The following is a 25,979-nucleotide window of genomic DNA, read 5'->3' on the forward strand; positions in this document are numbered from 1 at the left end:
GGCAAGAGCACGAGCAAGGCATTTATTTTTTAAGATCGCCACAGAAACGGCCCCGCCTTCGCCACTCTTCCTCAGTCAAGGCCCATCGCCCGCGATCCCTGTCACCCTGACTATCCCGACACACACCAGGGACAATTTACAATTACAACCAATCCAATTGAACGACAAACCTGTTCGCTTGGAGTGGGAGAAAACTGTAGCAACCGAAAAAAAGCCACCGTAGTCCCGGTGAGAAGTCAAACTCCTACGAAGAGCACCTGTGTCATGTCCTAATCTCGGACTGAATACCCTCTCATTGTTCAAACGGACCTGCAGATCTGAAAATCCGAGGTAGACAAAAAGCCGGAGAAACTCAGCGGGGTGGGCGCAGCACGATGGAGCGAAGGAAATGTCCACGTTTTGGGCCGAACCCTTCTTCAGACTGAATACTGAAACTCTCTTGACTTGACTTGTCAGATCAAACCTGGGTCTCTGGCCTGTAAGGCATGCAACTCTCACCGCGTCGCTGCCCACTGTGCTGCAGTTGCCGGTAATTCGTGTATAAATATCAACTGCAGGCACCTCCCAAGTGTGGGTGAAAAAGCTGTAAGTCCCGTTGGTATTCATTTCTGAATAAAGTTTCCAGAACCATCTTCAAAAAGTAGTATGTCCCAACCCAACCTCTGAGCAACACATGTCAGACTGGCAACTGTATTGTTGCATGGAATCCAGCCAAGACGCAAGCATTGACCACAGGGACAATCTGTCTTTATTCATCATCTGGCGTCCCATTTGTGCACATGATTCAGATATTGCAACTGATTATTAGTGAACTGAGAGCACATATAGTTTGACCCAGTAAAAATAAGGAATGCCCGCTCAGACCTGGGTGTCATGTACAACCAGTCATTGAAGGTATGCATGCAGGTGCAGCAGGCAGTAAAGAAAGCGAATGGTATGTTAGCTTTCATAGCAAAAGGATTGGAGTATAGGAGCAGGGAGGTTCTACTGCAGTTGTACAGGGTCTTGGTGATACCACACCTGGAGTATTGCATGCAGTTTTGGTCTCCAAATCTGAGGAAGGACATTATTGCCATAGAGGGAGTGCAGCGAAGGTTCACCAGACTGATTCCTGGGATGTCAGGACTGACTTATGAAGAAAGACTGGATAGACTTGGTTTATACGCTCTAGAATTTAGAAGATTGCGAGGGGATCTTATAGACACTTACAAAATTCTTAAGGGGTTGGACAGGCTGGATGTAGGAAGATTGTTCCCGATGTTTGGGGAATTCAGGACATGGGTCGCAGCTTACTTATAATGGGGAAATCCTTTAACCCTGATATTGCAAGAACGTTTTCCCTACACAGATAGCGGTGAACTCTCTTGACCTCTCTCCACAGAGGTTCTTCGACCAGTTCATGGCTATATTTAGAGGGAGTTAAGATGTGCCCGTGTGGCTAAAGGGATCAGAGGGGATGGATAGAAGGCAGGTACGGATACTGAGTTGATGATCAGCCATGCTCATATTGAATGGGCGGTGCGGCTCTCAGGGCCGATGGCCTACGCCTGCCCCTAATTTCTATGTTCTATGTTTTGGGATGGCAAAAGCAAAATAGTTTGGTTCGTACAAATCTAAAAAAAATTTAGGAAAGTTGGCCATTTTACACCAGTTTTGCCCAAAATGTGGAGAAGAAATATTAGGTTACCGCAAGATGACTTTTTGAACAGAACTGTGTACCATTCCTCGAACATGTTGGAAGCTGCCGATAAGAGGCAGGGATAAGCGATTAGATGTTATGTGTGTGATAGGTTGGAGACTGATGACCCTGAAGTGCTGATTTCTCTGTGCTCGTTTTCCGTCCGTGTTGTCCTCACCTATTTTACTGATTTTATAAGCCATAGGAGCAATTAGGACCATCGGTCACCATCAAATATCCGCCATTCATCATGTTGATCTACTAGCTTTCCCTTTCAATCCCATTATTCTGCCTTCTCGTCTCCCCATAAGCCTCTGCCCCGCGTACTAATCAACGTTTCCCTGCTCTGGTGTATATTTCAACAGCAATTTCTATTTGTTATTTGTGCCAGGGAGTTAAACACATCAGGCACAAATCGAACCCTGCTTTCTAACTCCCCCGCATTTCAGGTTTAATGGGAGCAAGGCGCGGAGGAAGGTGCACCACTAGTTTCACCGGGTGGCAGATTCTCTGTTTAATCTTTTATGAATTGCAATTGAGATGGTTCTCTCTGCTGGGCTTTTCGTGGAAATTGAAAACTTTGAAATACTCATTTCCCATTCCAGGGATAGGAACCATTTTAAAGCCCGAGTTCTTTGTGCAAAAGGATATGGTTGCCCAATTAAAATGGCTCTCCCAATATACTCTGAAGAGTGATTTACGATCCAGCCAGTACAACACCTTGCCATGCAGTTTCACATGTCAACTGTTAGTGTCACAAATCGCTATATCACATCTCATGTCCAGCTGAGTGCAACAGATTAGTATCCTATATGGTGAGACGTGGCGGCACAGTTGAGTGCTATAACGTGGGCGTAGCGTTAGAGCTACTGCCTTACAGCGCCATAGAGCCGGGTTCAATCCTGAACCACGGGTTCTTGGTCTTACGGAGTTTGTTACAATTCTCCCCGTGACCTGTGTGGGTTTTTTTTTTCTCTCGATATTCTTCCTGGTCCGTTTCCACACTCCAAAGACGTACATCGTAGGTTAATTGGCTTGGTATGATGTACACTTGGTCACTAGTGTGTGGTAGGGTAGTGTTAATGTTCGGGGATGGCTGGTCACTTCGGAGGGCCGAATGTCCTTTTTCCTCCGGCACTGTATCCGCAAAACTACACACTATAATTAGCTTAAGAGACCGCTAGTCTTGCTTACTAGCGTTAGTTAATCAATCCATTTGGTCCCCAATCTCCCCTTTTTTCAATAAGGTGTTTTTGTCAACGTAATGTGTTTTCCACTTTTATCCTGAAGGCTGAGATTGATCTATCTCTGCCAATCCCCAACAATCCCATCCAACTGTTTTTTTTTCAATCATCATCAAAACCACAAGAATTTGAATTTTTGGTATTGACTTTCCTCATTGTAGATTTCAAGAGTTGGTGTTTTCACCTTTGATGGAAAGTGTCAAAGAGTTCACGAGTGTTTGATTCTCATATCATGTGAAAATAGAACAATGAAATTCTTACTTGCTGCAGCTTGTGCGAGCACCTTAACACATACAACACAGCAAAAGTCACGATATACTTAATTCCATCAACTCTTAGTCCCAACCCAAGAGAGGTGTGGAGTTTTCAGCGTCGTGAGTATGTTCAAGATAAGCTTGTATCTTCAGATATTCATTGAAACCAAGCGATAATGGATAGTGCATTAAAATTGCACTGAGGTAAAAAGCTTAGTTTGCAGTAGGATCCCGACCCGAAACTTTCCATCTCTCCATGTCCGGAGAGATCTAGAATGCAACCTCTAAAATCCCCATAGTTATTGGCCTGCTGGGTTGTGTCCGTGTAGGGATGTGCAGGTGTGGTCAATAATAATAATCATAATTACATTTTATTTATGGCGCCTTTCAATAGAGTCTCAAGGACCCCCTACAAAAATTTTAGCAAGTAGAGGAAAAACATTTAAGCGTAGATGAAATAAATTGAAGAGACAAGGACTAGTAACCCCAATTAAAGACACTAATTCAATTCCAAAAACCAATATGAGGCCACTTCAAGCACAGATACAGGATGTGGACGTGTGGACGTTGGCCTAAAGATAGGCAGAGTGAAAAAAGATTTTTCTTGAGGCGGGAACGGAATATGGTTAGGGTCACGGAATTGCTGGCAATCAGTTGGGGAGGTAGTTCCAGAGCCTGGTAGCTTGTCCGGGATAAGTCTCTGTCCCCATAACTGCAGCAAGGTTGGATTTGTTTATGTAGAGAGACCGTCTTATTGTGGATCTGATGGACCCGTGAGGGTTTGGTAGGGGGACGAGGAGGTCCGTGAGATACTGGGGGTGAGCAGATGGTGGAGGGCATATTGTGGTAGCTGGGGAGGGAATGACCGGATGTTGACGTATGTTTGTCCCTTGATAGTTTCTGACCTCGGTTGCTGGTCTGGGTGTGAGATTGCATCCCTCTGATTGCCTGATTTTTCTTCGAGTGCTCTTGTTCTGTCCCACACCCAAAGAGTTAATGAGGTGTGTTGTCCTTGTAGATTTACCCCCGAGTGTGCAATTACTTGTCACGAAATAATCAGGAAGGATCGACAGTGAAACATGGTGAATTTGTAGGAAAATAATGAGAGAAGAAAGGGCTTTGGTTGGGATTCCCACACTGGGAAGCGAGCAATAAGCTGTCCCAATGAGCTGATATATTTATCCACCTCCTGTTGTTGTAATATTCCTAAAATATACGCAAATACCAATTAGTTTTATTGAGAAATACAGAGCGAAACGGGCCCCCCTCCGGCCCACGGGGTCCCGTCGCCGACCATCGATCCCCCACTCAGCTACACACCTAGGGTGAAAGTACACTTTTTTTATCAAAGCCAATTAACTGTAAACATGTAACGTCTTTTGGAGTGTGTTAGGAAACCGGAGCACCCACGCGCTCACATGGAGAACGTTACAAACTCCGCACAGACATCACCCTTAGTCATGATTGACCGTTGATTTCTGATGCTGTAGGCTGCAGCTCTACCGCTATCTCCCACCTTACCTGCTACTCCCGTACAATTGTTGCACAATCATTCTCTACGTTTATTGCAACAATCAATTAAACGTACATTATCTTAATATGTGTCCCATGCTCGCTCTTTTTCCCATCCTCCTTAAACAAGCACCCAGTGATGAGGATGAAAAAATTCCGTTTTAGGTCCCCCCTCTGGTCTTAGCAAATGATCCTCTCAGGTTACTGCCTGTTGGTCAAAGACTTGGAGACCTGGTCTCTCTGGAGATGTGCTTAAAACAATGTGCACTTGCTTTTGGCCTGGGCCCCAGAGCATCTAAAGTGTATAAGAGAACTGCAGATTCTGGAGAATCCGAAGGTACACAAAATGCTGGAGCAACTCAGCGGGTGCCGCAGCAATCTATGGAGCAAAGGAACTAGGCACATTTCGTTCTGAACCCTTCTTTTCGACTGATGGGAGGTGGGGGGGGATGAAGGGAAGGAAAGTGAGTGAGGAGCCCGAGGGCGGTGGGCTTGGTAGTATACGAGCTCGAGGGTTAAGTGAAGGGGAGGCGCACAGCAAGGGCTTAGCAAAACTGGGATAAGTCAAGTGTCATGCAGCCACTGGACGCAAGCAACCCATGCTGGAATATCAGGTGCTGTTTCCTCCAATTCCTGTGTTGCTCACTCTGCACTAGGAGGAGACCCAGACAGTGAGTGTCTGGATTGGGGAAGGGGGGTGAGTTGAAAGTGCTGAGGCCAGCCGGGAGTTTCATGTATGTTATTGCGCGACTGAGCGGAGGTGTTCACGAAACGATCGCCCAACCTCCGCTGAGTCCCCTGATGTAATCAGCTGGCATCTAGAGCCGCGTATGCAGTAGAGGAGGTTGGAGGAGATGGTAGTCCTGGCCACCTTCATGTGCAATCTCAGAAAACATTACGCTGTCGATGGTCAAGGTTTGTATAGGTTTTCTCATAAATTAAAATGTTGAAGTAACATATAAATCACTTTTAATCAGAAGTCATTGCTCATCAGTGATTGAGAAGGTTTGGGACAAAGAGCTTGTTTACCCTGGAAACTAAAGCTGTTCAGCACAATGAAATGATCTGTGCACTTTCATGTTTGGGCTAACTTTTAGCTGTCCTTTGAAGATTAGGCACCAATAATGGAGTCTATCAGTGTTAGTGTAGCAGCAGCTGAATTTAACCCCCGTTTGTCAAGGTTTTTACCCACTGCAATTCTGGAGGACATTGAAAGATCTTGAGGTACCACTGATATTCCGATAAAACTCAGATGCATCTAACTAATCTAAGTAGACTTCACTGGGCTGATTGTTCTTCTGCTATTACAAAGCTATTACTGTCCTGTCTTCTCATTGGCACAGTGGCACAGCGGTCAAACCTTGTACGCCTTTGGAGTGTGGGAGGAAACCAGGGCTTCCAGGGAAACGAACATGCCAGTTTCACCGAAGAGTGTAGGTGGCCGAACACTGTACAAAACATCACCCGTATTCAGGATCGAACCCAGATCTCTTGCGCTGTAACATACAACTCTACCCGCTTGTGTCAACTGAGGCCTGGGAAACATGACTCAGTTTCCCTCCCGATAGATACTGCCTGCCAGCTGAGCATTTGTCTGAACGGTTTGTTCCATCGTGCTTGTGAGCAGTTTGGGAAGTTCAATGAATCTATTTCCAAGTCAGAAATAAAAATGGCTTTTGGTGTATAATTAATATGAAGCTACCAGCCTATTGACAAACTCCCTTTAGTTTACGTCCTGTTCTTTAGGTCAGATACTAGCCATGGTTGTTCTGTCTTGTCTGCTGCTTGTTACTTCATATCCTCACAAATGATGTCTGAAACAAACTAATCTGATATAACAACGCAGCTCACTTCTGCTACCCATTCCTATCAAGGCAAGGTTCATTGCAATTCTCCCAGAAATTAAAAGACCGTTTTGCCTCTGACAGCCCACATTCAGAGCAATTGCGTACCATTTAGTTAATGTGATGTAAATAACATTCCTCCTCCCCTGGCACAATTTGCATTAATCATCTTCCCTGGACGAGTTGGAATGAACACTAAAAGACACGAAGCATTCTCTGACAATGCACCCCCGCATTTTTGGTATTGGTTCCTTATTGCACGTGTAAGTGAGAACGAAAACATGGGAAAAAACGTCGTTTGTTGTTTGCTCATCCTCACCATGCCAGGAGGAGATCAGAGGTAGTGCAAAAGGGAAAACAAACGCTTGCAAATATCTTGCCTAGCTATAAAGAAGTTCCAATTTTACAACATTCACTGTGCCACAACACGGTAGATTATGAAAGGATCCCCAGAGTTCATCCTTAGCATATAGAGGTCCCATTCAAGAGTATGACAATAGCGGGAACAAGCTGTTCTTGAATCTTGGTGGCATGTGCTTTTCACAGCTGTAGTAATCTTCTGCCCGATTGGAGAAGGAACAAGCGAGAATGACCTGGGTGTGGATCGGTAGTCCTAATTCTGTTGGTTTGCTTGCCCCTAAGGCAGTGTTGTGTAGGTGGATCGGATATTGATGGACCAGGGCTGCATTCAGCATGACTCTTCTGCAATTTTCGTGTGCTGTTCTTGGGGGCAGGGCATTGCCATGGAGTCTGGTGCATCCTGATTAGACGATGTCCTCCACTAGTCACCTATTTGGGCACATGTTTTCCTATTACACATGAAGGTAGCATCATAGCAGATATTCACAAGTATGATGATACATGAAACCTGCCATTGGAAGACCGCGGGGTTGAGGAAGGAAGATGGAAAAAAAGAGAAAGCGAGGCTGTTTGTATGGTGAAAATGAGATGCTTGGTGTGACTTGGGTGAGGGAGTCCGTACTTTTTTGCATATCTCTTTCACTCATTGTTCTTTATCTCTCCACATCAACCATCTACTATCTGTCATTATCCCTATCCCTACAACATTCTGAATAATGTCCCGACCCGGAAATGTCACCCATTCCTTCTCCACAGAGATGCGGCTGGTTCCTCTGGTTGACTCCAGTTTTTTTTTGTGTCTACGGTTTAAAAAAAATGCAGCAGCTGCAGTTCCTTCTCACACATAAATATGGAGGAGTTATGTAAGAGGGAATGAGTGCTAATATGGGCGGCATGGGCGGCGTGACCAGTAGAGTTTTCTGCCTTACAGAGCCAAGACCCTGATGCAGTCCCTTTGTGTCCATGTAGTTGTCACCACAACTCCCATTTCGTTTCTCTCCGCTTGTCTCCCCGCATTATCTCTCAAGAAATCTCCCCAGGAACCCGATGACTATTGTGGTCTTTTTTGTTTAAGTGTAATTACTGGTTCTGTTCTGTTGTTTTTCAACAATCCTGGCAGCATTCGCCCCTTTTCATTACCCTGTACATCTTGGATGCACAGTTGACAAAATAAAGTTGACTTGAACGTGAATTGAATTGACTTTGAAGGATCAACTTTTTTCACGCTCATAGGGTGGTGTGTACCAAATGGAGCTAGCTGCCAGATGACTGCGGTTTTGAGGCAGGTTACAAGGACAGCATTTTAAAGGACATTTGGACAGTAAGCAGGGCTGTTAGGATTTGGAGAGATTTATGGGCCAACCGTGGACAGGTGGGACCTGCACATATGTGCACCGTTGGTTGTGGCATGGGCAAGTTGGGCTGAAGGGCCTGTTTTCCATGCTGGTTATGACTCAATGACATGCCCAGGAGCTCTTCCCCACTGATCCCCTGCCCCTCACGTAAGGAAATGTTAGAGTTGGGATTGCAGCCAGATGTAGATGCAGACACAGAGAGATCCAAAGGAACCTTGTGGGATATAGGAAAGGAAAGATTCTCAGTGAAAATGATGAGCCAGGTGGTAAAACCAGCGAACGACAAGATACATATGGAGGAGCTGCAGTAAGGGAAATGAGTTGACTCCAAGATTGGCAGAGGAGTATAGAAAACATTATAATGCTGGGGCAATGTGAGATACAAGGCTGGAATGATCAGTTATCTGAAATTGGTGAATTCAATGTTGAGTCTGAAATGTAAATGTGCCATTCAGAAGTTGAATGGATATGATGTCAATGGATGCTGATTTTTGCAGGAAAGAATTAATTCATCTTATAACTGCTCAAAGCCATAATCTCCTGTCATATGAGAATGGATAAATAATCCCAGCAATCTCAATTTGCTCTTGGTGGGTCTGTGTTCGTTTCTTTCTGCTGGGTGTAAGCACAAGTTGAAGAAATCTCTTCCCCACACCACGAAACGAAACAAGTCTGGTGATTATCAATATAGTCTTCCCCGGAGGTTTAGCAACTGTAGTGTAGCCAGCTTTGAATATTACTTGAATCCATTATGATTAGTATTACTGCATTGTCACGACAGCACCACAGTGAGAGAAACAGCTGTGTAGCAAGATTGATTTTAATGTGCAATTACTTTCGGACAGCCGGACATAGAAGGAAGAACTGATGCATTTCTTTGAAAAATTAGAGGATTCAGCCAGTGTTGTCAAAAATGCTGTTGTATTTTGCATGCTGATAAAGAAAGGACATTATCACATCGGTCTACGGACTACATTCACCTCAGATGTTAGAAACTCCAGAACTTTAAGGGAAAGTTCTGTGATAGTCGATAAAGTATAACATTTAGGGTAGTTGTAGATAATTATTCCTGCTCCTGCATTGAGGTACATGGTAGCGCAGCGGTAGTGCTGCCTTAACAGTTTGTTGCATCACCAGAGACCAGGGTTCGTCCCGACTACAGGTTGCTGTCTGTACAAGTTTGCACGTTCTCCCATGCCCGCGTGGGTTTTCCTCCGAGATCTTCTGGCTTCCTCCCACACTCAAGACTACTGTTGTAGGTTATTTGCGTTGATGTACGTGTAAATTGTCCCCAGTGTGTGTAGAATATTGTTAATGTGCGGAGATCCGCGGTCGGGGCGCGGACTCATTGGGGTGGGCCGAAGTCTGTTTCCTTTCCATTCCCTTTTCCCACGCTGTTCTCTAAACTCCATAGTGTTGTAGTTCAAATCTTAAAACCTTATTTCTAACCCAAGACAGCAGGGACACAGCACAGTTTCTAAGGATAAGATATAAGCAAGTGTTTGTTTTGGAGTCTTGCTCACAAATAATGACCTTTACTGCCAGTTATTGAAGGAAATATGTGGTTCTCCGAGTCAATGAGATTAAATCAAGTTTATGAAAAATGCAATCGAGTGCATTTTGCAAATGGCAGTATACTGTTTATCTCTCCTTTCCTTCGCACAGCGGCACAGAATGTCACTTTAAAGAACAGACTGATAAATGATCAGTAAGAACCTAGTTTAGTTTACTTTAGAGATACAACATGGAACGGCCTTCGCCCACCGAGTTCAGGCCGACCAATGATCTCCACCATTAACACTAGTCTACACACCCTGGAACAATTCTACATCATATCATGGGCCATTAACCTGCAGTTGAGCCGATTAAACGTCTTTGGAGTGTGGGAGAAACCGAACCGCCCAGAGAAAACCCAGGCGTCCCGGGGAGAATATACAACCCGTACAGGAGAGACCCCGATTCGGGTTCGAACCCATGTCCTGGCGCTTTGAGGCAGTAACTCTACTGCTTCGCCACCATGTAAAGAAGTAAAGAGGAGTAGGCCATTCAGCCCTCAGCCTTCCACCGTCTCAGTTGATCTAACATTTCAGTACAAGCTAGATTCGTCACCATGTTAAAGTTGTAGCAAACTTAATCTTCATATTCTTTTTCCTCTTATTCCAAAGCACACATTAGGTGACTGTGCTTGTTCCCAGTGGACACCTTGACATTCCAGTTATATGTTTTATTTTTTTTTGTACCTCGCTTCCCTTCCTATAACAACCTTGCGCCTTGGCCTTCGCACTGCTACAATCCGGCCCAAAGCAAGGCAAAACTATTTTTTCTTTTCCCCTTTTTTTTTTTTGTTTTCTTCTCTTTTTTTCTTTCTTATTTTCCTTTCTTCTCTATCTTTTTTTCCTTATTCCTCTGCTTTCTTTCTTCTTTCTCCTTTTTTCTTCTTTTTTTCCTTTTCTTCTTTTCTTCTTTTTTTCTTTTGTCTTCTCCCTCTGATTTCTCCTGCTTCTCTTCTCTTCCTTCTTTGCTTTCTGATTCTTCTTTCCTTTTCTTCTTCTTCCCTTCCCTCTCCTTCCTTGATTTTTTTTCCCTTTTCTTTCTTCTTCCCCTTCTCTTCTTTTTTCTTTTTCTTTTTTTTTTTTTTTCTTTTTTTTTTTTTCATTTTTTTCTTTTTCTTTTTCCTTTCCTTTTCTTTTTACTTCTTTCTTTTTCTTCTTTCTCTTTTTTCCTTTCCCTTTTTTTCCTCTTTTCTCTTTTTCCCTCTCTTCCCCTTTTTCTTTTCCCTCCTTCTTTTTTTCCTCTTCCCTTCTTTCTTTCCTCTTTTTTTTTTTTTCTCTTTTCTCTTTCCTTTTTCTTCTTTTTTCTCTTCCTCCTCCCCTCTTCCACTTTTTTTTTTCCCTTTTTCCCTTTTACCTTTTCTTCTTTCTTTTCCCTTTCTCTTTTCTTTACCCTCTTCTTTTTCTTTTTTTTTTTCTTTTTCCTTTTTTCTTCTTTTTTTTTTCCTTTTCTTTTTTTTCTTTTTCTTTTTTTTTTCTTTTTCCTTTTTCCTTTTTTCTTTTTTTCTTTTTCCTTTTTCTTTCTTTTTTTTTTTCTTTTCTTCTTTTTCCTTTTTCTCTTTTTTCTTTTTTCCTTTTTCTTTCCCCCTTTTTTTCTCCCTTCCCTTTCTTGTTCTTTTCTTTTTTTTTTTCTTCCCCCTCTTTCCTTTTTGTCTTTTTCTTTCTTTTTTTTTTCCCCTTTTCTTTTTTTCCCTTTCTCTCTTTTTCTTTCCTTTTTCTCTTTCTTTCTTTTTCCTTTTCTTTTCTTTTTTCCTTTTCTCTTTCCCCTCTTTTCTTTTTTCTCTTTCTTTTTCTTTTTTTCTTTTTTCCTTCTTCTCTTTTTTCTTCTTCTCTTTTCTTTTTTTTCTCCCTTCTGTTCTTTCTTTTTTGTTTCTTCTTTCCCTCCCTTCTTTCCCCTTTTCACCGTTCACCCCTTTTTTTTCTTCTCTCCCCCTTTTCTTTTTCTCTTTTTTTCATTTTGTTTTCCTCTTTTTTTTCTTTTTCCTTTGCTTTTTTTCTTTCTTTTTTCTTAGTCGCTTTCTTTTTCTTTCTTTCTTATTTCTGTTTTTTTTTTTCTTCTTTTCCTCTTTCTCTCTCTTTTCTTCTTTCTTTCCTTCGTTCTTTCTTTTCTGTCCCTCCTTTGGTTCCCCCCTCTTCTCCCCTTATTTTCCTTCCTTTTTTTTCTTCTTTTTATCCCTCTTCTTTCTTTTTTCTTTTTTTTTCTTTGTCTCCTTTTTGCCCCCTCTCTTCCCTTCTTTCTCCCCTCTCTTTTCCTCTTCCTTTTTGTTTTTTCCCTTTTTTTCTCCCATTTCCCTTTTTCTTCTCCCCTTTTTTTTCTCTCGCTCCTCCGCTTTTTTTCTTCACACTCGCCCCCCCTTCTTTTTCTTTTTTTTTTTTTTCTGGCCCTTTTTTTCTTTTTTGCCTTTCCCTCTCCCCCCCTTTCTTCTTTTTTCCCTTTTCTTTTTCTATTCTTCTTCTTTTGTTTTGTTCTTTTCATTCCTTTCGTTCTTTTCTATTTCCTTTCTAATTCGCCATTTCTTCCCCCTTTCCCTTTTTCTTCTTTTTCCTTTCTTTCCTTCCTTTTTTCTTACTCTCCCTTTTCTTTCCTTTCCTTCTTTCTTCCTTCCTTTTTCTTGCCTTTCCTTCCTGTTTTTTTTTTTCCTTCTTTATTTTTCATTCTTTTGTTTCTCCTTTCCTCCTCCTTCTCTTCCTTCATTCTTTCTTTTTCTCCCCTCTTTTTTCTCTTCCTTTTTTCTTTCTTCCTTTATTCCTTCTTTTCCCTTTTCTTTCGTCCCCTTTCTCTCATTTCTTCCTTTCCCCCCCTTCTTTTTTCCTTTTTTCCTTCCTTTTTTTTTTGATTCTTTATGTTAACTCCTCCGTCCTCCCCTCCTTTCTCCTCCTGCCCTTTTTTGCTTTTTTTTTTTTCCTCTTCCTTCTTTTTTTTCTTTTTCTCTTTTCTGACCCCTTCTACTCCTCTTTCTCCCTTCCTTCCTTCTCTCCGCTTTTTGTCTTCCCCTTTCTTTCCTCCCTCCCTCTTGTTTCTTCCTTCCCTTCTTTTTTTCCTCTCTTTCTCTTTTCCGTTTCCTCCCTCTTTTCTTCTTTCTGCTTTTTTCTTTCTCCTTGTTTTTTTTTTCCTCTTCACTTCCTGCTTTCTTTCTTTTTTTTCTTTCTTTCTTCTTTCAGCTTCCCTTTTTCTTCTTCTTGCCTTATTTGCTTCTTTTTCTTCTCCTTCTCTTAGTCTTCTTCTCCTCTTTCCCTCTTTTCTTCCCCTTTTTCGTTCTCTCTTGCTTCCCTTTCTTTTCTTGCTTCTCGTTCTCTCTTCTTTTTTTTTTTCTCTTCCTTTTTTGCTTTTACTTTCGTTTTCTTTCTTTCTTTTTTCTTTTTTGGTTTTCTTTGTAAGAAAGACAGGAACGCCAAAAAAACCACCAATCCACCATGGTCTGTCTCCCTTTGTTCCTCTTTTCCATCTCTTCCCCTCTTATTAAGATGATTCCCACCCCAGTTCCATCTGCCATCATCCAGATACCCTATTCCCTGGGTTTTCTTCGTTCAACGTTCTTTGTCCTCCTTGCCTTTTTCCACCCACTCTCAACCTTTCCCTTATCTAGTTTCACCTATTCAACTACCAGCCTCTGTTTATAGATTTCCCCCTCTTCTCCCCAACCAGGCTCCCACCTGGCTTTTGTTTCCGCTTTTCGGCTCCGTCTATCCAGTACCAACCTCCGTCTCACCCCCTCCCTCTCAACTCCATATAGTGACTATCTTCCCTCTCCGCCCTCAATTTTAATAGTGTCTTGACCCAAAACATTGACCAACTCTCTGCCTCAACAGATGCTCCTTGACCCACTGAGTTAGTTTTCGTTTATTTTTAATAGCCGCCAGCAGTTCTTCCAGCAGTTGGTGGTTTGCTTATTATTTACCTTGGCACGACTGCAGAAGTTCCTCAAATCAGTGTCGTAGGCCCAACCATCTTCAGCTGTTTCATCCGTGACCTTCCTGCCATTATATAGTCAGATGAAGGCTTGATCATAGATGATTCAACAATGATTGTTCGATTCCATTTGCATCTCCTCAGAAAATGAAGCAGCCCATGCCTACATGTAGCAAGACCCCAACAGTCAGGCATGGGCTAAAAGGCAGCAAGTAACTGTGGCACTGCATTCAACAGAAAGTCAACTGGGCCAGCTCCATAAATATTGTGGCTACTACAGCAATTGAAAGGCTAGAGATCCTGCAGTGAGCAAGTCACCTCCAAACCTCTCTAGACCTTTCCACCATCTACAATGCACTATCAGGCATGCAACGTAATAATTTCCATTTACTTTGTCAACAGCTCACAAGAAATCCCATACCCATTCAAGACAAAGCAACCCACTTGATTGGAAGCTTATCAATCACCCTGAACACTCATTCTCTCCATCATTGAATCATGTGTCTGCAGTGTGCACCTTCTGCAAAAAGCTTTCTGGAAAATGGGTAAAGTGCGCCTTCAGGTGGCCTGGTTTGGATGGCATGGAAGCTGCTCACCACTTTCCAGACCATCTCTGAAGGTTGTCTAGATCTCGCTGGGTGCAGGTATAGACCAATGAAGGATTGTGAATGGAATTGAGTAATGTGCTATCTTTAGTAAATGTCTCCACCTGATCTTATCAAACATGGAAAATTTACAGTATAGCAGGTCGGTCAAAAGAGAGCTGCCGAGTCAATCCCACCTTCCAGCAATCAGTCCACAGCCCTGCAGGTCATCGCTTCCCAACTACATGCCTAATTACATTTTTATGGTGTGGTTGGTGCCTGCCATCTTTGATATTTTTGTGAACATAAGAGTATACAAACTGGAAGGCAGACAAGTCCGCGCAGTTCCTGATATCTGCTCTACCATTCAATAGGATCTTGGCAATTTACCACTGATTGTAATGAGCAGTATCATAAGAGGCCATGTTACTGCCTCAAATGAATTTGGAAAACGAATAACGGCTCAATCATAGTGAGGTTTTAATGTTAAGTCTGATTGCTAGAACCTATTATAGATGACAAACGTTCTTGCAATGCTGTTGAGCAAATTCAATAATAATCTACAATTAGCGAAGAGATCTGAAAATATTATCTTTGGCTTATTCAAATAATAATCTCTAATTGATTTCCAGTATAGATATTGACAGCTGAGTTTTCCAGATGATTCCCTGCACAGTTCAGTAGAACAACGCCCACTTCCCAGGGAAAGTGATTTCACAAACTGTGCTTAAACATGTTACCCAAACATGATCATAATTCTCAAGCCATTTAATTTTACTATCATGCTCTATCCTGGGGTCACTAATCATTGACAGTTAATTTGCAGGAATGCAAATCCTCAGGAATAATTAACAAACTTTGGAGAGGCCCTCTGGGCATTGCTCTTTGCAGGAGGTAGTGCAGTTTGAACACATTTCGGAATGATTTGAATTATTTGCAGAGGCAATATACATGGTGTCTTCCCTTACTGCTGAACTGGCAATCCTTTGTGTGTGTGCCAGACTCGTACATCACTTCACATACCTGGCAGCAACACTGAAAATACATGTAATGGGATATTGATACATTCCCGTGTTTTGCTGGTTATTACAATCTACGGTGCAGGTAACGACCGTGTTCCAAACCAGGAACAAGGGATTAGATAACGCTAAGTAATAAAAGTGTCCCAAGAAAATGTATTGACCTGAAATATTTTGAGCAACTCATGCATTATTTAGTGCTTGTACTCCAATCACGACATTTCCTCACTCCGTTTCACCGACATCGCCGTGGTTGGTGCTTCGTTCAGCTGTCTCCCTTCAGCAGTTAATAAGCAAGGCATCCAACATGCTATTTATCTTCCTTGCAGCACTCCCATGCTGAAGTCAACAATTTGCCCTGTTTCCCCTCTAACCCTCCCCACTCTTCATTCCCTACTTAATCCTCCAGTCTTTAAGAATACAGCTAAGAAAATCGCGGTCAAAAGCACACAAAAATGTAGAGATTGTTTATCTCTTTGAAACACTTCCTTCTGGTGGAAAGAAAAGGTTTGCAATATATTACTATTATGGTAGAAGCCTGTAATTATTTCATCTCCTGATAGGAGTGAACCGCAGCAGAAAATAATCGTATATGGTGCATAGTTCTTTCCACGATAAAGTTTCATCTATTGATCACTAGCTTTTTATTTTCGATGCTCATTCAATTCTGTTTGTTAATTGCCATCACTATTTTCCTTTATTTCTCTGTACACTGTATCAGTAGAAAAGATGGTTATATCCTCCTTGTCCAGTTTGTGCCCAGTTCAGCGCTGTCCATTCATGGCATGGAGGGTCTAGCCCAGTTATTAGTTCCTGTGGTTAGTGATTTAGTCTTTATTGAGGATGTTGGTTGTTGCATCTCCTTGTAGTAGAGGAGGAATGCTATTGCTAAGGCTTTAGATGGACTCAGATAATTATCAGCAACAAAAGTATTTCCCTAGACACCTACTGTCCTCAACACTGTGCTCAGTTGCAGTATTGACTAAATTGATGTTGGTGCCATTGTTACCTCCAGATCACAGGTTTACCTGGCCTCCCTTATTCTACCTTTGAATTTGAGGACATCCAACTCTACTGCTTGTGTCCGATCTTTCGCCACCAGTTCATCCATCATGCCTGTGCTAATTAAAATAAATTAGTTCCTAGTGTGGTTAAACAATAATTGGACTTTATAATTCAAGTGCTGTTCTCAAATCCCTCCATGATCCCATATCTGTAATTTCCTACAACCCAATAATCCTACAAATTCTCTATGTTCTTCCGGTCCTGGAATACTTATCTTCCCAAATGTATTGACTCCATATCAATGCCCGCCATCTCCAGGCCTCCTAAGCTCTGGAATTTATTTCTTCCTTCATGATTCTCCTTTAAAACCTTATTTTTCGACCATGTTTGGGCATTTGCCCTATGTTATCTGGCCCAGCATTAGTTGCTTGATTCTGCAGCGATGTAATGCGTTGAGATGCTTTGCTTTATTAAAGATGCCATACGGTAAGTCCTTGTTCTTAGCAAAAAGATAATGGAGGCTTCCTGTGGAGATAAAAAAACAATCTGTTAAAACCTTTTCCTTTACACCAATGTAATGCGAAACAAAGATTAATATGACCCGTAATATTGTAAACTGTATTATCACATTAATAAACACTTTAAATCATTCAGATACATAAAAGAAAATGATATTAATTAACAAGCTACTTACATTGAAACTAACAACCCATGATTGCCTTTGAAATTATAAGGTGCAAGTATGTAGCTTAGTTTAGTTTAGCGATAGTGTGAAAAGAAGTGCGTTGGTCCACCGAGTCTGCGCTGACCAGTGCTCCCCGTACACTAGCACTATCCTACACTCTAGGGACAATTTACAATTTTTACCGAAGCCAATTATCCCACAAACCTATACGTGTTTGGAGTGTGGGAGGAAACGAGCATGCAGGGAGAACGTACAAACTCCTTATGGACAACACCCATAGTCAGGATCGAATCCGGGTCCCTGGCACTGTAAAGGGCCTGGCCCACTTTCACGACTTAATTCGCAACCTCTGACGACCTTAAACAACTTTTAAAAAATCAAGGTCGCGGAAACCTATGAACTCCTATGACCTTCCACGACTATGTCCACGACCTCCATTGACTATGTTGAAGACCTCCCACGACTATTTTGAAGACCTCCCACGACTATGTTGAAGACCTCCTTCGACCTCCTTCGACTATTTTTAAGACTGGCTTCGACCATGCACGTTCTACTGCTGCTTGTCAATGCGCCGCCTTGCCGCCCTATGTGTGTAAGTTAAGGCCACACTAAATGGTGCACATTGGGCAGTCACTTGATAGAAGTCGTCTGGAAAATGATCACGGTATTGATCAGATAGGTAGGATGGAACAAATTATCAGGATGGGAGTCTGGAGCCAAACCTTGACCATACAAATCCATAAATAGCAAATCAGAGGACAACGAGAACTGGGAATACAAAATCAAATTTACAATTGTTGTTTGTAATAATGATACGGAGAACAAATTTCAGATGAATCCTGCACCTGATCAAACATGTGAGGGTAAATTGCATGTTGTAACTCCAACACATTATTTCCAATGCTTTCTAAATTAGACTCCCTATAGTGCTAGGAAAATAAAACATTGCAAAAACAAACCCAAGCATCTTGAGATTTTTAATTATAAATTGCTCATATCCTCCAAGGATTAGCAAGTCAAGCCATTTCACCCTCATTCTTATTCATCCATTAGAAATTAATATTATGAATATTTTTGTCTATTTCCTTGGCAACGGACACATTGCAGATTCTAATTTTAATTGCTCTCTGCATTGTTTGATTAAAAAATACTTGTTCGTGCTTTCCTGCTATATTTTTTTTTACCAGTAATAATGAAAATGCTAGAATTTATCATTAATGAAGTGGTAACACGACACTTGGAAAATAATAATGAAATTGGGGAAAGTCAAAACAGAATTATGAGGGGGGAAATCATGTTTCATAAATCTGTTAGTGTTCTTTCAGGTTGTAATGAGCAGAATAGATAAAATGGAACCAGTGGACTTAGCATTGAGAAACATGTTTTGGGATCATGACATACAAGTGACTCACAGTTATTTTTGGATTTTCTGAAGGCTTTTCATAAGGTGTCACACAAGGGATTATTAAACTGAATTAAATGGGTTTGGGGATTACAAATTGGTGTGAATTGAGGACTAGTTAATGGATGAAAAAAAGAGAGTAAATCACCTAAAATGGACACAAAATGCTGGAGTAACAGCGGGACAGGTAACATCTCTGGAGAGAAGGAATGAGCGACGTTTCGGATCGAGACCCTTCTTCAGACTGATGTCACGGGAAAGGGGAAAGGGAGATATAGAAGGTGATGTAGAGAGATAAAGAACATTGAATGAAAGATGTGCAAAAAAGTAGCTGTTGGGTGAAAATGAGAACCTGATGCGACAGGTGGGGGATGGATAGAGAGAGAGGGAATGTCAGGGTATCTTGAAGGAATAGATCACCTGTTCACACTAGTTCTATGTTATCCTACTTTCTCAATCACTCCCTGCATATTAGGGGCAATTTTACAGAGGCCATTTGACCTACAAACAAGCCTGTCTTTCATATGTGGGCAGAAACCGGAGTACCTGGAGGAAACCCATGCGATCGCACGGAGAATATGCGAACTCCACACAGACAGTACCCGAGATCAGGATCGAACCCAGGTCTCTGGCACTGTGAGGCAACAGCTTTACCAACTGTGCCGCTGTGCCGCCCATAGTGCAGAACCAGGCCCTTTGGCCCTACTCATCTATGCCCGACCAAGACACCCCTCTACCACTGGGTTTTACCAGAAGATTTACAAGCACTCAGACCAACATGCTGCATTCCCCATGTTCCTCAGAGAGATGCAGGTAGAGAACAGATTGTGCACATTACCAGATACTGTAGGTGCTGAGAGGTAATCAATGTGATTAATATAAATCAAAACATACAAGCTGAATTCAACTTTCCAGTTCAACTTTCTCATTCAACTTTCTAGACGAATGGATTAATTTTCCAGTTATAATGGCAAATCATTTATTTTAATTATTACTTTACTGTTTACTTTATAGATTAAAGCAATTCATTTCATTAAATGTAGCATACGAATACTGAGTTTAGATTTCCAGAAAACAATATGGGACATACCTGTGAACATAATTTGATACTGTAGTTAGAAGAGGGAGAAGAGTAGAAGCTTAGGACATGCACACCTAAGAGGCGAGTTAAGGTTTTCCTAAGAAGGAGGCATGAGATGTTGAGAGTATAAAGTAGACTAGTTGGAGAGACTGAAAGAGTTAAGGATGAAAAGAAGGAGGTATTTTCGAGGGTGTATGAAGAAGAGTTAAGACAGAGTATGTCACTGCAAGTTCGACCTGAGAGAGTAAGAGTGAATCATCAGGCTTGGATTACTGAGAAGAGAAGCCAGTAGAAGAAGACAACCTGTATACTGTTGCAAATGATTCATTCAAACTGTCATTGTAAGATTCATGAAGAAGAAAGGAGAGGAGACTTTACAACGTTTATATCAGAGTAAGACAAGTAGGAGATGAGTTAATGTTAATATTGGAAGATGATTGTTAATATTGTAGAGAGCGATGTGGCTCGCTACAATATTTTCCCGACAAAGTTGACAGTTTTTTCATTCCAATAATGGTTAGCACTGGAGCCCATTGACATCCATCTCTGGCCCGAGCCCCCAGGAAATAACACATCCCATAGATTTTGTATAACCCACATAATGTTCTTTGCACCAGATACTTACCCAATAGTGTGAAATCGTTTTAATTTGCACCGACTGTAACATGTGACAAATTAAACTGTCACTTTAAAAGAATTCCAAAGATTCACTGGTTGGACTGAGGGAGTTACTCTTTGTCTTACTCCAAAAGGCTTACCCCTAATTTTATTATTGGCATTGACATATTTTATTATTGTCACGTATACTAAGATACAGTAACAAACTTGATATTGCATGCTATCCTGGCAAATCGTACCGTAGCTGAGTAAAGCAGGTTGTGCAAAAGATAAAACAGAGTGTAGAATGAATGGAGTGTTGCAGCTGCAGAGAAAGTGCAGATTTTTTTTTAAAGCGCAAGAGCTGCTGCAAGGTAGATTGGAAAATTCGAACTTCAATTGATTTGAATTTTGAATCCTTTATTTGTCATTCAGACCTTTCGGTCTGAACGAAATGTCGTTGCCTGCAGCCATACATGTAATAATAAACAACACACATTAAACACAAATTAACATCCACCACAGTGAGTTCACCAAGCACATCCTCACTGTGATGGAGGCAAAAGTCTTAGGGTTGCTGTTGCCACGGGAGCTCCGGAAAACAGGCGTCAACCTGTGACCCGCGAGCTCCCGACGATGTCATCCACTGGCCCGCGGCCGAGCCCCAGATTCAGGTCGCCGCCACCAGAACGCCGCCTCAGCTGCCGGAGCACCGGGCCGCCCACACGGGAGCGTCTCAGCCCCGCACCGGGCTGCCCCCACGGGAGCGCCTTCCAGCCGGGAGCCGGCCTCCCAGCCGGGCCGCCCACACGGGAGCACCTTCCGGCCGGGAGCCGGGCCGCCCACACGGGAGTGTCTCAGCCCCACGCCGTCCACCCTCACCGGAGCGCTGAGTCGAGCCGCTGCCCGAACGCCGCCGCAGCTCGAAGACGGCCAGCCTCGCGTTGGTAAGTCCTGGCTGGCTCTACCTCCGGATCCTCGAGGTCGGTCGCAGGTTGGAGGCCGCCAGCTCCGCCATTAGGCCTCAGCTCAGACGGGGGAAGAGAAGGGGGATACGACAAGAAAGTCGCATTCCCCCGAAGGGAGAGACAGAAAGCCCTGTTTCACCCCCCCCCCCACACATAACACAACCTAATAACCAAAAGTTTAACTGAACAAGACAAAAAAAACAACACAAAAAAGTAAAAACAGACAGACTGCAGGCGAGCCGCAGCCGTTTCACAGCGCTGCCACTTCCGGACTGTATGAGAATTCTATTCAAAAATCTAGTAATGGCGGTGAAGAGATTATTCGTGAACCCGATGGTAGGTGCTTTTAAGCTTTTGTATCTTCTGCCTGTTGGGAGAGAAGAGAAGAGAGAATGGTTGGTCTATGATTATGTTGGCTGCTTTCTCAAAGCAGCACGAAGTGTAGATGTAATCGATAGTGGTGGAGGTTGGTTTACTTGCTGGACAGGGCTGCGCCCATGTCTCTCTGCAGTTTCTTGTATGCTTGCGCAGAGCTGTTGCCAAACCAAGCTATAATCCATCCCTACAGGAGGCTTTCTATGGTGCATTGGTAAGTCATTAGGGAGATGCCAAATTGCTTTAGTATGTCTTGTTAGGACGCAGTGAATTTGGTGTGCTTTCTTGGCCGTATTGTAGATGTGGTTGAACCAGGTCCAATTTCTTGCTGATATTTACACCTCGTAACATAAAGTTCTCGACCATTTGAAACAGTTCATCCTGGTTCTAGAATCCTCGGGCAGGGGAACCATCGTCCCCGCATCCAGCCTGGTAGGTTCAATAATATATGTATACGTTTTAATTATAATCGCACTTATTTTTCTAAACTCTAGAGAATTCAGGTTTAGTTTACGCAATCTCTCTTGATATGGAAAACTTACCGTCACAAGAATCAGTCTAATGTAATGAATCTGCGCTACACACTCTCTAAGCCTTCGACCTATGACTTTAAGAGTCACGAGTGTTTTAGTGTCATATATTCCAAAACAGTACAATTAAATTCTTACTTGCAGCAGTATAACAGATATGTGAACTCTGTAAACACTATAATAAGAACAAAAAAGTTCATTAAATAAAACACAATCAATAATAGTGCAAAGACGTGGCGGCACAGTGGTGCAGTGTAGGGTTACTGCCTTATAGTGCCAGAGTCCCGGATTCGATCCTGACTATGGGTGCTGTCTGTACAGAGTTTGTACGTTTTCCCTGTGACCACGTGGGTTTTCTCCAGGTGCTCTGGTTTCCTCCACACACTCCAAAGTGTGTAGGTTAATTGGATTCTGTAACTTGTCCCTAGTTTGTAGGATGATAATAGTGTACAGGTGATCGCTGGTCAGCGCTGGTGGGCTAAGGGGGTCTGTTTCCACAGTATAACTCCAAAGTAAAGTAAAATCTAAAGTCAAAAGCAATGCCCCAAAGTCCATGTAGTTTAGAGCTTAGTTGGAGGTTGGAGTGTCTAATAGCCTGATGGTTGACGGGAAGAAGCTGCTCCTGAACCTGGACGTTACATTTTTCAGTCTCCTCTAATTCCTTCCTAATGGCAGGAGTGAAATGAGAGTGTGGTCAGGGCGGTAGAGGTCTCTGATGATGCTGGCTGCCTCTTTGAGGCAACGATTCCTGTAGATTCCTTGGATGGTGCTAAAAATGTCCTGTTTTATCCAAGGAAACTAAAATTGGACACCATGTTCCAGGATGGTCTCACCAAGGCCCAATGTCATTATAGTGGGACGTTATTACTTTGCTACTCAAATCCTCTAGGAATAAAGGCCAACATACCATCCGCCTTCCTAATTGCTTACAACAGGGAAGGTGTAGTTGTATCTCAACTAGATGCATCCTGAAAACTAAAAGGGAGTCATTTTAAGAGTGCCCAGGCTGCAGTATTCTAATAAGTATTTCAAGGGGTAGGTGGATAAAAGTGGAAGCAAATTCCGATTCAGATTTTGTCCTTATTTGAGCGATTAAATCAGCCTGCTTTGAATGGATGGTGCAGAGTGCATTAGTAGGGTAATTAGGAAGGAGATTCACATACTTGTGTGCATAAGAGCCTCTAAATCAGACATTTAATAAACCAAATTAAATGTTGCCGCCGCATACTTAAATGCAATTGAATTGGAGAAATCCTGTAGAATCAATGAGTAAAGTTACACCTTGGATTGGATTGTATATTCAATTACCGAAGTGGCCAACCCAATTCCCTTCCTATCTTTAGTAACGTACTAGTGCAGAGCGATGCAGCTAAAGTTACATTGTACAAGGGATGGTAGGATCTGAGTCCTTTGGTTTAAAAAGTCTACAATTTGTCCAAGAGACTATCAGAAGGGCTGCATTGGTTGAACTATTGCCAAATGTTGAGAAGACAGGGATCCAGGGTTTAATATCCAAGTACAAAAAAAAAATGGAATGTCAGCAAGGAAGGATACGCAGATAATATAAATCAACTGAAAATTTAATTGGGCACAATCTTAAAAAAAGGAGGTGATTAAATAAGTGAAAATGTGGTAACGATAAGAAGCTTACTGGCTCTATAGTGTTTTCAATTTCTTTAATAATTGCATGTTCTAATATAATGGCATCACGATTTGAAAAACAATCAGAGTTGGACGAACATGCCCCAATTCATCACTGACATTTTCAAACCTTTTCTAATAAATTGCACCTTCTCACTGAGGTTGACTGATGGGTGAGGCAGCTAACTGTGACAGGGAGTGAAAGATCAAAGATAAATGGAAGACAGAGACTCAAGGCTGGTTGACAGGAATGCCTAACAAGAGTGGCCTTGCTCTGCTTTCACCGCCCGATAACATCTCAAAAAGAATGTAGAAACATAGAAAATAGGTGCAAGAGTAGGCCATTCAGCCCTTAGAACCAGCACTGCCATTCAATATGATCATCGCTGATCATCCAGAATCAGTACCCTGTTCCTGCTTTCTCCCCATGTCCCTTGATTCCATTAGCCCAAAGAGCTATATCTAATTCTCTCTTGAATACACCCAACAAATTGGCCTCCACTGCCTTCTGTGGCAGAGAATTCCGCAGATTCACAACTCTCTGGCTGCAAATGTTTTCCCTCATCTCAGTCCTAAATGGCCTACCCCTTATTCTTATACTGTGACCCCTGGTTCTGGACTCCCCCAAACAAGGGGAACATCTTTCCTGCATCTAACCTGCCCAATCCCTTAAGAATTTTACATGTTCCTATAAGAGTTGAGTATAGGAGCAAAGAGATCCTTCTGCAATTGCATAGGGCCCTTGTGAGACCACACCTGGAGTATGTGTGCAGTTTTGGTCCCCTAATTTGAGGAAGGGCATTCTTGCTATTCAGGGAGTGCAGCATAGGTTTACAAGGTTAATTCCAGGGATGGAGGGACTGTCATATGCTGAGAGAATGGAGTGGCTGGGCTTTAGAAGGGGGCTCTGGAGTTTAGAAAGATGAGAGGGAATCTTGTTGAAACATATAAGATTATTAAGGGTTTGGACACGCTAGAGGCAGGAAACATGGTCCCGATGTTCGGGGAGTCTAGAAGCGGGCCGCAGTTTAAGAATAAGGGGTAAGCCATTTAGAACGGAGACGAGGAAACGCTTTTTCTCACAGAGAGTTGTGAGTCTGTGGGTCTGTGAGAGGGGGGGTGGAGATCAAACACAGATCAGGTGACAGTTTTGCAGAACACTTTCATATAATCTAAAGGGTGGCTAGTGACCCATCTACAGTGGCCAGTAAACCTACCAACAAAGCTTAGCTTTGGCACGAGGGAATAAACCAGCAAAAACTCACACAATCACAGATAGAGTGTGCAAACTCCACACAGACAGCATAAGAGGTCGGGAATTAACTTTGGAGGTGTGAGGCAGCAGCACTACCAGATGCAGCACCATGCTAACACTGAGGCCTAAGCTGTTCACTGCAGCAACCAGCTACATATACAAATGAGAGAAACGTCAAGTGAACAAGTGTAACATAAACAACTCAAACTTTTATTGCTTTAGTTGCTGAAAAGATTTTAAAAGCACCGGAGGGTCACCTTCTAACTACACTGCACAGGAGAGAATGAATACTGTCTAATTTTATCAGAGGCAATTAATTGTTCCATTTTAATTTAAACTAATTAGCTTTATTTGCTTGAGACGTGAGGAAATCTATTAAGACATGTTATCAATGAAAGGTTCGATGGAATTCTGTCAGTCGACACTTAAAGGAGAGGCTACTTTTTCTGCTGAGTAGTTTCAGTGAAACTGTTCTTGGTATCGAACCGATGCACAAGAGAGAAAATATTTTTTTTTGTTTTGATTTATCTGAAGGCTTCAAATGCCATTTTTATCATGTGCAAATCTCAAGAGTCAAGAGTCAAGTCAATAGTGTTTTATTGTCATATGTCCCAGATAGGACAATGACATTCTTACTTGCTGCAGCACAACAGAATATGTAAACATAGTACATAACAGGAAAAAAAAGAAAATAGTTCAGTGTGTATATTTACACATACACACACACATACTCAATAAATAAACAAATGTGGTCCAATAATAGTAATAGTCTGAATACGTCAATGACATTCCTCGTATGTTGCAAAACATACTTGGCGAATAAAGTGTGATTCTGATTCTGAATCTGATTCTGACTGTAATAGTCTATATTACTGAATAGTAACCTCGACTAAATCAGACCCATTAACTGATGAACTCAATAAATACATCCCATGTCAAGCATGTCACAAAGCATAGGATCAGATCACAGGCGTGTAACGATTCATAAACGATTCGTAAAATCCACTAACTTCAATCCCCCGCCATTCCGAATGCTAAACGTGTGGTGAATCCTCCCGCCCCCATTTGCGAGGCATTTGGAAAGCATTCCAGTATTTAAGCTATAAATCTGCTGCGTGTTAAAACCATGT

At 42.2% G+C, this 25,979-nt stretch overlaps 2 pseudogenes; both read right to left on the minus strand.

Annotated features, from left to right (window-relative positions):
- Nucleotides 1-10,614: 10,614 nt before the first annotated feature.
- LOC129706554 (uncharacterized) lies at nucleotides 10,615-11,860 on the minus strand (annotated as a pseudogene).
- A 276-nt stretch (nucleotides 11,861-12,136) lies between these two features.
- Nucleotides 12,137-16,421, minus strand: LOC129706555 (histone-lysine N-methyltransferase, H3 lysine-79 specific-like; annotated as a pseudogene).
- Nucleotides 16,422-25,979: the final 9,558 nt, after the last annotated feature.

The sequence above is a fragment of the Leucoraja erinacea genome, chromosome 19 (assembly GCF_028641065.1).
Source record: "Leucoraja erinacea ecotype New England chromosome 19, Leri_hhj_1, whole genome shotgun sequence".
NCBI classification, from domain to species: Eukaryota; Metazoa; Chordata; class Chondrichthyes; order Rajiformes; family Rajidae; genus Leucoraja; species Leucoraja erinaceus.